Source organism: Triticum aestivum, chromosome 4D, assembly GCF_018294505.1.
Source record: "Triticum aestivum cultivar Chinese Spring chromosome 4D, IWGSC CS RefSeq v2.1, whole genome shotgun sequence".
NCBI lineage: Eukaryota > Viridiplantae > Streptophyta > Magnoliopsida > Poales > Poaceae > Triticum > Triticum aestivum.
In genome coordinates, this window is record NC_057805.1 from 451,237,994 (window position 1) to 451,251,649 (window position 13,656).

A 13,656-nucleotide genomic window follows, 5' to 3' on the forward strand; every position below is an offset into this window, starting at 1 on the left:
TTTTGAGGAGATAGTAAAAGATGGTCGGTGGATTAATTAATCTTGAACAATTTGGATTTAGTTAGGTGATTGTGATATTGAACCAAATTTCTCGGTGATTTATGAGATTTTAGTTGGATTTAGTTAGGTGATTGTGTCTTCAAAAGATAGTCGGAGATGTTCGGTGATTATGATATTTTAGGTCTAGTAGATGAGCATGGCAATTATTATATTGGTGGATAAATAGATATTTAATATTGTTTGGAACAATTTGAATTTAGTTTGGTGATTGTGATTTTTGACCAAATTTTAGGGTGGATTATGAGGTTTTGATTAGATTTAGTTAGGTGATTGGGATCTTGACGAGCTAGTAAAGGATGTTCGGTAGATTATGTGAATTTAGGTCTAATAGGTGAGCATCTTGATTATTATATTGGTGTATAAATATATTTTTTATAAACTTGGACAAATTTGGATTTAGTTAAACGATTGTGATCTTGAACCAATTTTATGGTGGATTATGAGATTTTTGATGGATTAGTTAGTTGATTGTGATCTTGAGGAGATAGTCAAAGATATTCGATCTATTAATTAACTTGAACAATTTGGATTTAGTTAGGTGATTGTGATATTGAACTAAATTTCTCTGTGATCTATGAGATTTGAGTATGATTTAGTTAGGTGATTGTGTCTTCAGAAGATAATCAAAGATGTTTGATGGGTTATGAGATTATAGGTCTAATAAATGAGCATGGTGATTATTATATTGGTGGATAAACAAATATTAAATTAGTTTGAAACAATTTGGATTTAGTTCGGTGATGATGATCTTTTAACCTAATTTTACGGTGGATTATAAGGTTTTGGTTGGATTAAGTTAGGTGATTGTGATTTTGATGATGAGCTAGTAAAAGATGTTCGGTGGATTATGTGAATTTAGGTCTAGCAGGTGAGCATGTTGATTATTATATTGGTGGGTAGAAATAAGGGCCACACGAGTGACTCAAGGCGATGATGCCACTACTGAAAATAACTGGTAAACACGACAAGAGAAGCGGAGAGACTGGGGGTGATGGCAGTAGATGGACATTGATCCAGCATCCTACTTGCCAGTGCACTCTCCGTTCCCCGCTGATCCCGCTTGGTGTCCTTGTCCTGTTTGCGGATTTGTGTCACGCACTTGATTAAGCATCCCACGTTCTCCTAATGTGCGCCCTTGGCCTTGACGATAGGTAGCGTCGTGTTCTCAGGCGCGTCCCGTGGGTAAAATTCAGGTATGCGTCGATTGTCTGAGCTCTTGCTCGCCATTGTGCCGCCCAGCAAGGGAATACGGGATGTGGGATCAAGATAGCACACATAGCAACCCGCCACCAGGCAACAGACGCCCATCCGGACTTACAGGGAGCGGAGGTGGACACAAAGGTGGATGTTAAGCTCCATAGTAGTCTCAACAGTGTGCTCATCAGTAAGAGCAGCACGAGCAAGAAGATCCTGGACATACTCCTCTTAGGAAATAAAGAAACCATTAGAGGTAGAAGAAACCTCAATCTCAAGGAAGTAGTGATTTTAGTAAACATGGAGCAATTTGGATTTACTTAGGCGATTGTGATCTTGAACAAATTTCATGGTGAATTATGAGATTTTTGAATGGATTTAGTTGATTGTGATCTTGAGGAGATAGTCAAAGATGTTCGGTGTATTAATTAATCTTGAAGAATATGGATTTAGTTAGGTGATTTGTGTCTTGAGATGATAATCAGAGATGTTTCGTGGATCATGAGATTGTAGGTCTAGTAGATGAGCATGGTGATTATTATATAGTTAGGTGAATGTGATTTTGACGAGCTAGTAAAAGATGTTCGGTGAATTATTGTGAATTTAGGTCTAGTAGGTGAGCATGTTGATTATTATATTGATGGATAAATAAATCTTTAATAAATTTAAAACAATTTGGATTTAGTTAGAGGATTGTGACCTTGAACCAAATTTCATGGTGGATTATGAGTTTTTTGATGGATTAGTTAGTTGATTGTGATCTTCAATAGATAGTCAAAGATGTTTCGTGGATTAATTAATCTTGAACAACTTGGATTTAGTTAAGTGGTTGCGATACTGAACCGAATTTCACGCTGGATTATGAGATTGTAGGTGGATTTAGTTAGGTGATTGTGTCTTGAGAATATTGTCATAGATGTTGGCTAGTCTATGAGATTTTAGGTTTAGTAGATCGGAATGGTGATTATTATATTGGTAGATAAACAAATATTTATTTTAGTTTGGAACAATTTTGACTCAGTTAGGTAATTGTTATTTTTCAACCAAATTTACGGTGGATTTTGAGTTTTTTTGGATTTAGTTAGGTGCCTGATCTTGACAAGATAGTCAAATATGTTTGGTGAATTATTAATTTAGGTCTAGTAAGTGAGCATGGTGGTAATTATATTGGTGGATAGATGGATCTTCAGTAAAAATGAAACAATTTGGATGTAGTTAGGCGATTGTGATCTTGAACAAATTTCACGGTGAATTACGAGATTTTCAATAGATTTAGTTAGTAGATTGTGATCTTGGGGGATGTCAAAGATGTTTGGTGGATTAATTAATCTTGAATATTTTCGATTTACTTAGGTGATTGCGATATTGAACCAAATTTCTCGGTGATTTATGATATCTTAGTTGGATTTAGTTAGATGATTGTGTCTTCAGAAGATAGTCAAGGATGTTCCGTGGATTATGAGATTTTAGGTCTAGTAGATGAGCATGGCGATTATTATATTGGTGGATAAACAAATATTTAATTTAGTTTGGAACAATTTAGATTTAGTTAGGTGATTGTGATATTGAACCAAATTTCTCTATGATTATGAGATTTTAGTTGGATTTAGTTAGGCGATTGTGTCTTGAGAAGATAGTCAAAGATGTTTGGTGGATTATGAGATTTTAGGTCTAATATATGAGCATGGTGATTATTGTATTGGTGGATAAACAGATAAACTGATATTTAATTTAGTTTGCAATTTGGATTTAGTTAGGTGATTGTGATCCTTTAACTTAATTTTACGGTGGATTATAAGGTTTTGGTTGGATTTGGTTAGGTGATTGTGATTTTGACGAGCTAGTAAAAGATTTTTGGTGGATTATGTGAATTTAGGTCTAGTAGGTGAGCATGTTGATTATTATATTGGTGGATAAATGGGTCTTTAGTAAACATGGAGCAATTTGGATTTAGTTAGGCGATTGTGATCTAGTACAAATTTCATGGTGGAGATTTGCAATGGATTTAGTTGATTATGATCTTGAGAAGATAGTCAGAGATGTTCGGTGGATAAATTAATCTTGAACAATTTGAATATATTTAGGTGATTGCGATATTGAACCAAATTTCTCTATTATTTGGGATTTTAGTTGGATTTAATTAGGTGATTGTGTCTTGAGATGATAATCAAATATGTTTGGTGGATTATGAGATTTTAGGTCTAGTGGATGAGCATGGTGATTACTATATTGGTGGATAAGCATATATTTAATTTAGTTTGGAACAATTTGGATTTAGTTAGGTGATCTGGATCTTGACGAGCTAGTAAAAGACGTTCGGTGGATTACGCGAATTTAGGTCTAGTAGGTGAGCATGTTGGGTATTATATTGGTGAATAAATAATTTTTTAATAAACTTGGAAAATTTTGGATTAGTTAGGTGATTGTGATTTTGAACCAAATTTTATGGTGGATTATAAGAATTTTGATGGATTAGTTAGTTGATTGTAATCTTGAGGAGATTGTCAAAGATGTTCGGTGTATTAATTAATCTTGGGCAATTTGCATTTAGTTAGGTGATTGTGATATTGAACCAAATTTCTTCGTGATTCATGAGATTTTAGTTGGATTTAGTTAGGTGATTGTGTCTTGAGAAGATAATCAAAGATGTTTGATGGGTTATGAGATTTTAGGTCTAATAGATGCGCATGGTGATTATAATATTGGTGGATAAACAAATATTTAATTAGTTTGAAACAATTTGGATTTAGTTATCTGACTGTGATCTTGGATCAAATTTTATGGTGGATTATGAGAGTTAGTTTGGCGGCGCTCCGCTTCTTCCTTGAGGAGCATGTGTAGTGTGGTGGTGCGGGGGTTCGTGCGCAATGGCGACTCCACGCATCTCCTGCGCCCTGCAACCCTCTCCTTCCCGGCACAGCAGGAGCAGGAGCAAGGATGCCGAGGCGGTTCAGGTTTGCCTTCACCTCCTCTCTCCCCCCTCTCTCACTCTGGTCTCCCCTTTCTGTCTCATTCTGCAGCTTCATTCAAGCATATATTTTAAATTGCTAGGTATTCCAGGTAGTTAGCCTATCTACGGACTACACCTACATTTGATGTTAGAACTCTGATACTAATTTATGTTCTTGTTGCATAGGTGAATGGTGCTTTAGCTTCAATGATCAATTTTATTGCTAAATACTTTTCCCACTGAAAGTGTCAAAGAATATACAACTTGGTATGAAGAAGTTTTCTTATAGGGAAATAAAGATTCTTGTATGCAGAACTATTTGGGCTCCTACAGCTGTATCAGTTGGTTTTAGTTCTCAGATTTTTACTTTGCCTTTTTTGGCAAAAAAATTGGATGTATGAATCTGAGATCTGGACCTCAAGTTCACTGTTTTTCTTTTCATCTGCAGTCGCGAGGAAGAGTAGGAAGACCAGGCAGAGAGGGTTTCACACACCTCTTCTACACTGACAAGTCTTTGCTTTCCAGGATTGCCATGGTGAGCTGCTGCTGTAATGCTTTAATTTTCTTTTGTTTTGTCACTTTTTTAAACTTTTTTATCTTATTCTGATGCTATGATTTGTGGTGAAAAGTCTCCTTTATTTTGTTTACCTACAGATCTTGAATGCACGATTGATAATTTTGTTGGATAGGTTAGAAATCTAAATTATAGACATTTTAAAGGATTTAGTTGGTAAACATGGAAAGCCAAGAAAAATATATAGCTTACTTACAATGGACCTGAAGTATGCCTAATCTTGGACTACATTTATTGCCTGTCATAGGTGTGTTTCTTTTATTCTATATTTGGGGGGTTCTAAGCTATTGAATTAGGAAGTATACAGTTTATCCGTTTGAGACCCGCTCAATCTGTTGGCTACTGCAGGGAGCTTTGGATGGTGGTCTTGATCTTCCGCACAGTGACAAGAGAATTGCTGGCTTCAATAAGGATAAGAAACAGCTGGGCGTTGAGATTCATCTCAAATACATCTATGAAGGTCATGTTGCTGACTACATGAAGGTGAGTTCGATCCATTGCCCTCATGGTATTATAATGCCATTTCTTCATTCCCTAGGGCTATCATTGTTGTATACATGAATTCTTTCTGGAAGATATATCTGGGCCTGATTCACCCATATAAAGTATCCTAAAGCAGTGTACTTTGTTCTTATTTCTGAAGCAGCTTACTGAATCTCGTTTTAACTTCTGCCCTACCCTATTTCAGTCAATAGCTGATGAGGAACCTAATAAGTACCAATCTCACTTCAGTGAGTACATCAAGAAGAACTGAAGAAGATCAAGGTGATTTTTCTCCCTCTTGTTAACATTTGTTCTCTCATTTTAATGCTATAAACATGACTACATGAGGGAGAGAAGAGAATACGACAAAGTTAGATGAGATTTGCAGTGAAGAGCTTTCTTTCATTTGTTTACCTACATATCTTGATTGCACGATTGATTATTTTTGCTGGGTATGTTAGGAATGCAAATGCCCCTTTATAGGAGCTTGAAACTTCAATTTTCTGATGGGGAGTTATGTGTGGTTTCAGGGTTACAGATGCCACAAGGCTTGCCTAACAAAGGTTCCCAGAAAAGGAATGGTTTGACCAAAAAAGGTGGTTCTTTCTTTAACTGTTTCGATCCTCTTTTATGCTAAAAGGAATGCTTATGTTTATGTTTTACTATTTGTAAAATAAACATATGTCAGGTTTTAGAGCAAATTTTAGGTTAAACATTTTCACTATTTGTATTCCTGGTTTGAACATATGCTAGAATCATATCTACTCCTGAAAATCTTTGTATGTATATGCAGTCGTTTTGGAATGGGCTATGATGATTCCTTTTTACTCCCTCCGTTCCAAATTACTCGTCGCAGAAATGGATGTATCTAGAACTACAATACAACTAGATACATCCATACCTGCGACAAGTAATTCGGAACGGAGGGAGTAGTATTTTAGGTTACACATTTCTCCTAAGAATCTTGATATTCACTATATTAGTATAGTATAGGCTTGTAATTTTCCTTGGGAATCTATATATCCAGTCAAGCTGGGATAGGCTATATTTTTTTACTCGGTCATGGCGATGGCCTCTGCCGACGACATGGCAACAGGTCAATAGTTCATGTTCTTTCTATACATTTTTGCAGGCTTTGCTCTCCAAGTGCAGAACACTTTCCCACTCCCCATGGATGACGATCTTCCTGTATGAGCATTTTCATCTGTGCTCCCTATTTTCCTTGCTCCCCTAAAAATGAAGCCATTAACTGTTGACTGTAATTGCAGGGTAGCTCTTTTTGTACCACAGAGGTTATTCCGAAAGGTCATTAAGCTTATTCTAATGCCAACTTCTGTAGAGGTGCTTGTCCTGGTTATTACAGTATGTTCCTTTTGCCAAATCAACAAAAGTGTACAAATTCCTTTAAATGGGTTCGCAAGGTATTTTCATTAGCAATGCCACAAGGCATCAGAAAGCACAAGTAGCGAGATTGTATTAAATTAATCTGCTAGAGTATGGTCATAACAGAGGGGCACTGTTTTTGAAAAAAAAATCTGTTCCAATTGTATAGGGCCCTCCGCAAGGACATTGATTTCATCAGGTGTAGATGTTTAGTTGAATAGATATTGTTCGTCAGTTTCTTAGTGTGTGCCTAGCTGTTTCCCCTTTTTACATTGCTTCTTTTCTGTAGGATTTCTTGAAACATAATAACTTGCTTCCACCATTGTAGAATGATCATGGTTTCTTTGCATCCCTGTACTTTCATACGATTAACAATTTCATGGCTATCCTAGGTAACAAACAGACATCATTGGCATTAGCCAATGCATTTCCGTTAAATGCCCTGCTGGCCGAGTGCAACTTCGTTGTTCTTTAGTGGGTATTTGTATTTTCCAAAAAGAAGTTGGTGCACCTCATAGTTGTTTTGTAGCCTGACTATTATGCCTAGATTTTGCTATATGATACAGAACTAAGTAGTTCACTATGTCAGGGTAGAGCTCTAATGACTACTCTCCTCAATCAATCTACAAGAGCCAAGATTATCTTTTAAGTAGATTCCATATCTTTGAACAACAGATTCTGATTCTTTTACAGAGATGTTTTAATGCATTTTTTATCAGTTGTGCTACTACATTTTACTAATGATTTGAGCTGCCTTATTCCCAGACAGTGACTATCTAAATTATTGACATCGAGGACGGGGCGTCGACCCGTTGGCTGGGTAGCTGGGGTAGCTGCCAGCCTCACCCGAGTTCGAGCCCCAGCTTTGACGCATGGTGCTCGCGGACTTTCTCCTATAAAAAATACCAACGTGGGTTAGCCCTTGGGTTGGTCTCATTTAAAAAAATATTGACATCCACTCAAATAAATATACAAGAGTTGTGGAACCACTCATCTTTTTAACAAGAAAAATATGTTTAGCGTCATAACAATGTCCAGGTCGCACATGCATACCAGAACACTGAGGGGTGGTCTTACAAATGACAACTACTTTCAGGTCGCACATGCATATTCCACGACCCTTCTTGCTAGCTCCAGTCATTCAATTTATCATTATATCCACCATATTTTTATGCTCGGCATTCCTAATCTGCCGGTCACAAGAAACTGTAGTATAATGTCAGGTCGCACATTCTTTTTGTTTCATGGTTCAGTACAGGTCTCATGGTGAGCAGCAGCACTAGGTTGCAGTATAATGTCAGCTGATTGCAACATCCTGAGTTATTTTATCGATGCTTTTCATTTGGTAGCTTGAATCTCTTTCAACTTTCAGTACACATATATTCTGATTTGTGCATGAATTTTTTTGGTGCAGGTATTGCGAGCTAGTCCTACCCCCTCCCCGCAGTTTCTGGAAAACGTGGGCTCCATTACCAGCAGTATCAAGATCGGAGGCGAGGGCTGAGCAGTTTCGGCGGCGAGCGGGCGATTTCGCGTTGGGCGCCCTCGTCGGCATTGGCTTTCAGCCATGGAGGAATCGACGTCTCGGCTTCACGACGACAAGTTACAGCGTCTCCACTGCCACCGCTTCTGCCCTGAGGTTATTTGGCGGTGGGCAGCAGCGTGTGAAATCTACTGCAGAGGATTTGGGCATTTTCCTACCGGTGGAAGACCTGCATCCAGCCCCACAAGTCCTTTACTAGCCCTCCTTGCTGCAGTTCCATCCTCTACCGTCAGGCCAGGCTGGTATGAGATTCTGGCAAGGATCTAATTTCATTACGTGTGTATTCTTCAGTAATGCTCCCAAATCTCTTCTCACACCAGAATTCCAGATACAATGCATCACGTAATTTCTTTTGTTTAGTTGCCACTAGCTAGATAATCACAGAATTCGAGTTAGATTTATTTGAACTACAGAGTGTCATACTGACGCTCACCCATTATTCATTCAGGTTATTTCCTGTTAATTTCTATAGAATAAACTAGATGGGAATGTGTTATTTTGCTGAGTGATCATATGGTTATAGCTAGGCTCCATTAGTTTGTGTATGGAAGTAACCTGCCATTCTCTCTTCAACCAACTGCATAAGTAAAATTATTGTGATTATCCATCTGATGACATGAGTAATTCAAATGTTGGTCTGTGTGCATGCTGTCAATGCTTGGCTCCTGGTACCTGTTTACAGTTAGAGTTATTTCCATTGCAATGAGAACGGCTGTTAATATTTGCTTTTTTTGGTTGAACCAACCCACAAACCAAGAGGAGTTATTTCCATTTTTGGTTGACCCTCTTCTCCTTTGTTCTCCTTGATAGTCCAGCAATCAGCAAGTTAAAAAGATTTAAATCAAGGTTTCCTGATAATTCTTTTGAATCTTCCTGTAAGGCAGGCTTTTCAGATATCCCCCTGTTAGAGTACGTAATGGGCCTAATGGGCCTGGTCTGGCGGTATAGCCCGTTAGTCTTAGGGTTAATTAGAGATAAGGGTCGCTTGCTTAGGGGTGAAGTAAAGCCTTGCTTGGGAGTCAAGTAAACCTCTCTATATAAAGAGAGGAGATGTATCAATCTAATCAAGCAAGAATTAAGAAGGAAATCCCTTCCCTCTTGCCCGGCCGTGGGCAAAAAGGCCCCCGGCCGGCCCTCTCGCGCCCCTTCTAGCAGCGCCATAACAATTTGTTGTCAGCTAGCTTTGGTTCGATCATGTCTTCACCGCCGCCCAACCCGTCTCTCCCGCTGTTCTTCGTCGCGCCCGCCCCCGCTGTCCTCACCCCGAGGGAGGTGTCCGGGCGCTGCGGGACCTAACCCAGGCGGTCCAGGAGATCCGCCTGATCTTGGACGGGTCCTACGGCCACACCCGGCTGCGCTGCCCATTGCCGCCACCGTGCCGCTGTGGCAACCGCCGCACCAGGCGGCCTCCGCCGCGCTCGCCAGGCTGCTGTAGCAGCTGTTGCAGCTGCCATCCAGCGCCACCACCGCCCCGCCCTGGCTGCAGTGGCAGCCGCCACTCCTGGCGGCCTGCACCATGCCGCCGCACCAGGCGGCCTCCGCCGCGCCACCGTGGCTGCCGTGGCAGCCGCCGCACCAGGCGGCCTCCGCCGCTCTCGCCGGGCCGCTGCAGCTGCCATCCACCGCCACCACCACCCCGCCCTGGCTGCAGTCGCAGCCGCCGCTCATGGCGGCCTCCGCCGCGCCCGGCGCGACACCGCAGCAGTCGCTGCAGCTGCGGCAGCCATCGCCAGTCAGCTCCGGCCCCGCATCGCCTGCGCCGGCGGGAGTCCCGATCCACCAGGTTCGGTTCCCGCCCTCACCGTTACCGCTTCCATCTTGGATCTCTGCCCGCCACGTGTCGGCGGCGGTGAGGCTGCAGGCTGCTTCGCGCGGCCTCCTAGTGCGTCGGCGTGTGCGGGAGATGCGTGGTCTGCAGCTGCCGCTCCTCCAAATTGCCCTTCGCTGTGCAAAGGACCTCGATCTCGTCCGCTGCATCGGGGATCTTGGGCATGCGGTTTCCCCCACGGGCGGCGGGCATGCTGTTTTCCCCGCGGGCAGCGACCTCAAAGTTTGCGACATCGGCGGTTGGGGGGCCGCACCCCTCCTCGTCATTCTCCATTGCAAGCCCTCCACTCTTCCCTGTGCGGTGTAGACCAACAGCTATACACATGCACTCCTTTTGTCTAGGTGGTGTCCATGGGATCCAGGTGGCTGTACACGTGCACATTCGACGTGCGGATGGTGTCCACTTTTTGTTAAGGGGTCCAAAATAAAGCGTCCCGGTCCATTTCAGGTTGAGAGTAATAACACAGGCCGAGATGTAAAAGGCTTGTTTTTAGGTGTTAGGTTTGTGTTGCGTCGAGTCATGGTTATAGGTTGGTTAGGCTGCAGCTCGAGGACAAGCTGCATGTCCAGGTGGGGTGTAGTGTTAGAGTACGTAATGGGCCTAATGGGCCTGGTCTGGCGGTATAGCCCGTTAGTCTTAGGGTTAATTAGAGATAAGGGTCGCTTGCTTAGGGGTGAAATAAAGCCTTGCTTGGAAGTCAAGTAAACCTCTCTATATAAAGAGAGGAGATGTATCAATCTAATCAAGCAAGAATTAAGAAGGAAATCCCTTTCCTCTTGCCCGGCCGTGGGCAAAAAGGCCCCCGGCCGGCCCTCTCGCGCCTCCTTCTAGCAGCGCCATAACACCCCCATTTAACTAAAGGTGCATTCCTTTTACTTCCGGTGATATAAACTTAATTTGTCTAACCTTCTGTGCATAGGGTCTCCTTCACATGAGAGATAAGATGTTCCTTGTACAGTATTTAGGTTCTGTAGTAAAATAATATATTTTTTGATTGGTTGTTCTTACTTGTCAGTCACACAAGCCTTTATATTAGGCCTTAGATGCTATTAAGTACTAACTGTTAACCCTTTGTAGTTGAAGAGCAGAATTTCCACTCCCTAGTTCATATTTCTCTGCGCCTTATTGTAGTTCCAAAAATGCATTTTGATGGTGCAACTTGTTGGTTGCCTGCTATTATTGTGAATATTTGATTATGCTTGATAGCATCACTATCGAAGATGGCCTCATTAAAAATCTTAGTTGGGGAGTGAAATTTGCTTTATTAGTATGTACTGAATTTTCTTATACAGTCATAAGATGAATTTCTTCCTGTGAAACTGAGGACCGAAGGCAGGGGCTAGGATTATTGTGTATATTTACATTACACAGGGTCAAAATGATTCTAGTGCTCAACAGTATGATAGTGACCCAAAAGCAATAGTTTAGCCCCTGCATAAATCATGGGAAATCCCACGTGCATGGAAAATGAAGGACTCAGAGGTTAACATAATCCATTTTATATATACAAACTCTATTAAGGACCCAGGTTGAAGACTTATTCTTCACCCTGGTCGATCGACCAAGTGATGACCGGCTCAACCATGTAAAATTATACCCCAGGAGGAAGCTCCTATTCCATTGTAGGCTCTCTGTTTGCTACACAAGAGAAAGAAATTAAGTGTGTTGTTCTAAAAAGGGTGATTAGTCAAACATGATGCAGAGTCACTTACTAGTAATTAGTAGCTGCTACGACGGAGGATGATTTACTCATAGAATTAGTTGTTGTTTGCTAGTTTTTCACTACCCATTTGATAACAGAAGAAAATTAAACCCCATGTCTCTGTATGAAAAGGTGCACGAACTTAATGGTCCAAAATTTACAGAGAAATATGCATGATATCAGTGTGATTACCTCATGGTTTGTTTTTTACACCGTCCAAATCTAATTAGCATATATATAGTCAAGAACGGTCATAGCAACTAAGGCAATGGGTAGGTATGATGCTTAGCGCCTTTCCTTTGTAGATACTAATCAATTCAAACTTTTAAGTATATACTGTCCTTTGTTGTAAAGCTGCAGAGATGTCAAACCTTTTGTTCAGAATTTGATATCCAAGCTGCAGAGGTGGCACATAATATAGGGCTGGAGAAAGAGAAACTTTTGTGAAACTTAGCTTGTATGAGACTAATAGAGAAGCTGCAAAAAATAATTTGAACCTAACAATGATAAAAAGTAGGTTGCCCTTGTAAATCTGTCAAGTAATTTTCTAAAACAATTTTACTCAAGGATTAGTTTAACTATTGAGAGATCCTAATCCTGTTTGTACGTCCTTCTTGTTTTAGCAACTACTGACCTTGTTCATGGATACAGGAACCGGGAAGAGCAAGATGATTTTGCAAGTTTTGGTTCGGTTGACACTTATGTGTTTTTGTTACTGATTTCTAGCTCCTATTTTTTTATCTTCTTTTGAAAATGTAACCCCACTGATTAGTAGGATCAATAATTACCATAATAAAGCTGCCACACTTGCCTTCTTAGAAGATCCATTAATGAAACAGGGCAAATCTCACCAATTGATGTTTTTTTAAAAGAAACATAGACTGATACTGTTGCTAGTAGTTTACATGTAACGCCCCAGACACTCCCGCCGGTGGTCGTTACTCCTGGCGGGATCTAGACTGGCCCCACAGATCAATACTAGTCTTTTCTGCACACTTTGTCCTCACTCGTGCGCACTCGGGAGCAACTTCCCGGTTGGTCACCCATCCTGAAACTACTCCAAGTTGAGCATGCTTAACTTTGGAGTTCTGTCCAAATGGGCTTCCGAAAAAGGAATTCTTTATTGATATGAGTAGTCTATCATCCCTAATAAGCCAGGCTATCACATACACCCCCACTCAGAGGAACCGACGTCCTCGTCGGGCCACAGGAACGTTCCCTCTTGGCACAAACGTCCGTGCGTCCAGTCCGGTACATGTGCCATGCCGTGTGCCACGACGGGTCACAAACGTCATGAACACCTGTCCGCAAACATCCGTGTAACCGCGAGGGTCGGCTCTGATACCAACTTGTAACGCCTCAGACACTCCCGCCGGTGGTCGTTACTCCAGGCGGGATCTAGACTGGCCCCACAGATCAATACTAGTCTTTTCTGCACACTTTGTCCTCACTCGTGCGCATCCGGGAGCAACTTCCCGGTCGGTCACCCATCCTGAAACTACTCCAAGCTGAGCACGCTTAACTTTGGAGTTATGTCCGAATGGACTTTCGGAAAAGAAGGAATTCCTTATTGATATGAGTAGTCTATCATCCCTAATAAGCCAGGCTATCACATTACAGTAAATCGAGAACAGGTGACATCATCACATTTGCATGGGCATGTCTAGGTTTTGCCTCTCAAGGAAGACACACCCATTCTCTTCCGAGTTTGAGTTTAACATGTACTGTACTATTTCCATTAGCACTATGCATTTCAGTTTTGGACACTCCAATGGCGACATTAGGTATGCTTAGCAAAACTAACCATTCTGGAATCAACACGTCATATGACCGAAAATACATGGGCTTTAGTTAGCTCGTATTAACCGTGTACATGTTTATTGATCCAAAAAAGATGTCTTGTAAAACCGAATTACATAAGCATTTAAGTGTAAAACGT

The 13,656-nt window shown here is 41.2% G+C and overlaps 1 pseudogene; it reads left to right on the top strand.

The window, feature by feature from the left end:
* The first annotated feature begins 4,121 nt into the window (after positions 1-4,121).
* On the top strand, positions 4,122-6,455 carry LOC123100275 (60S ribosomal protein L5-like; annotated as a pseudogene).
* The last annotated feature ends 7,201 nt before the right edge of the window (positions 6,456-13,656 follow it).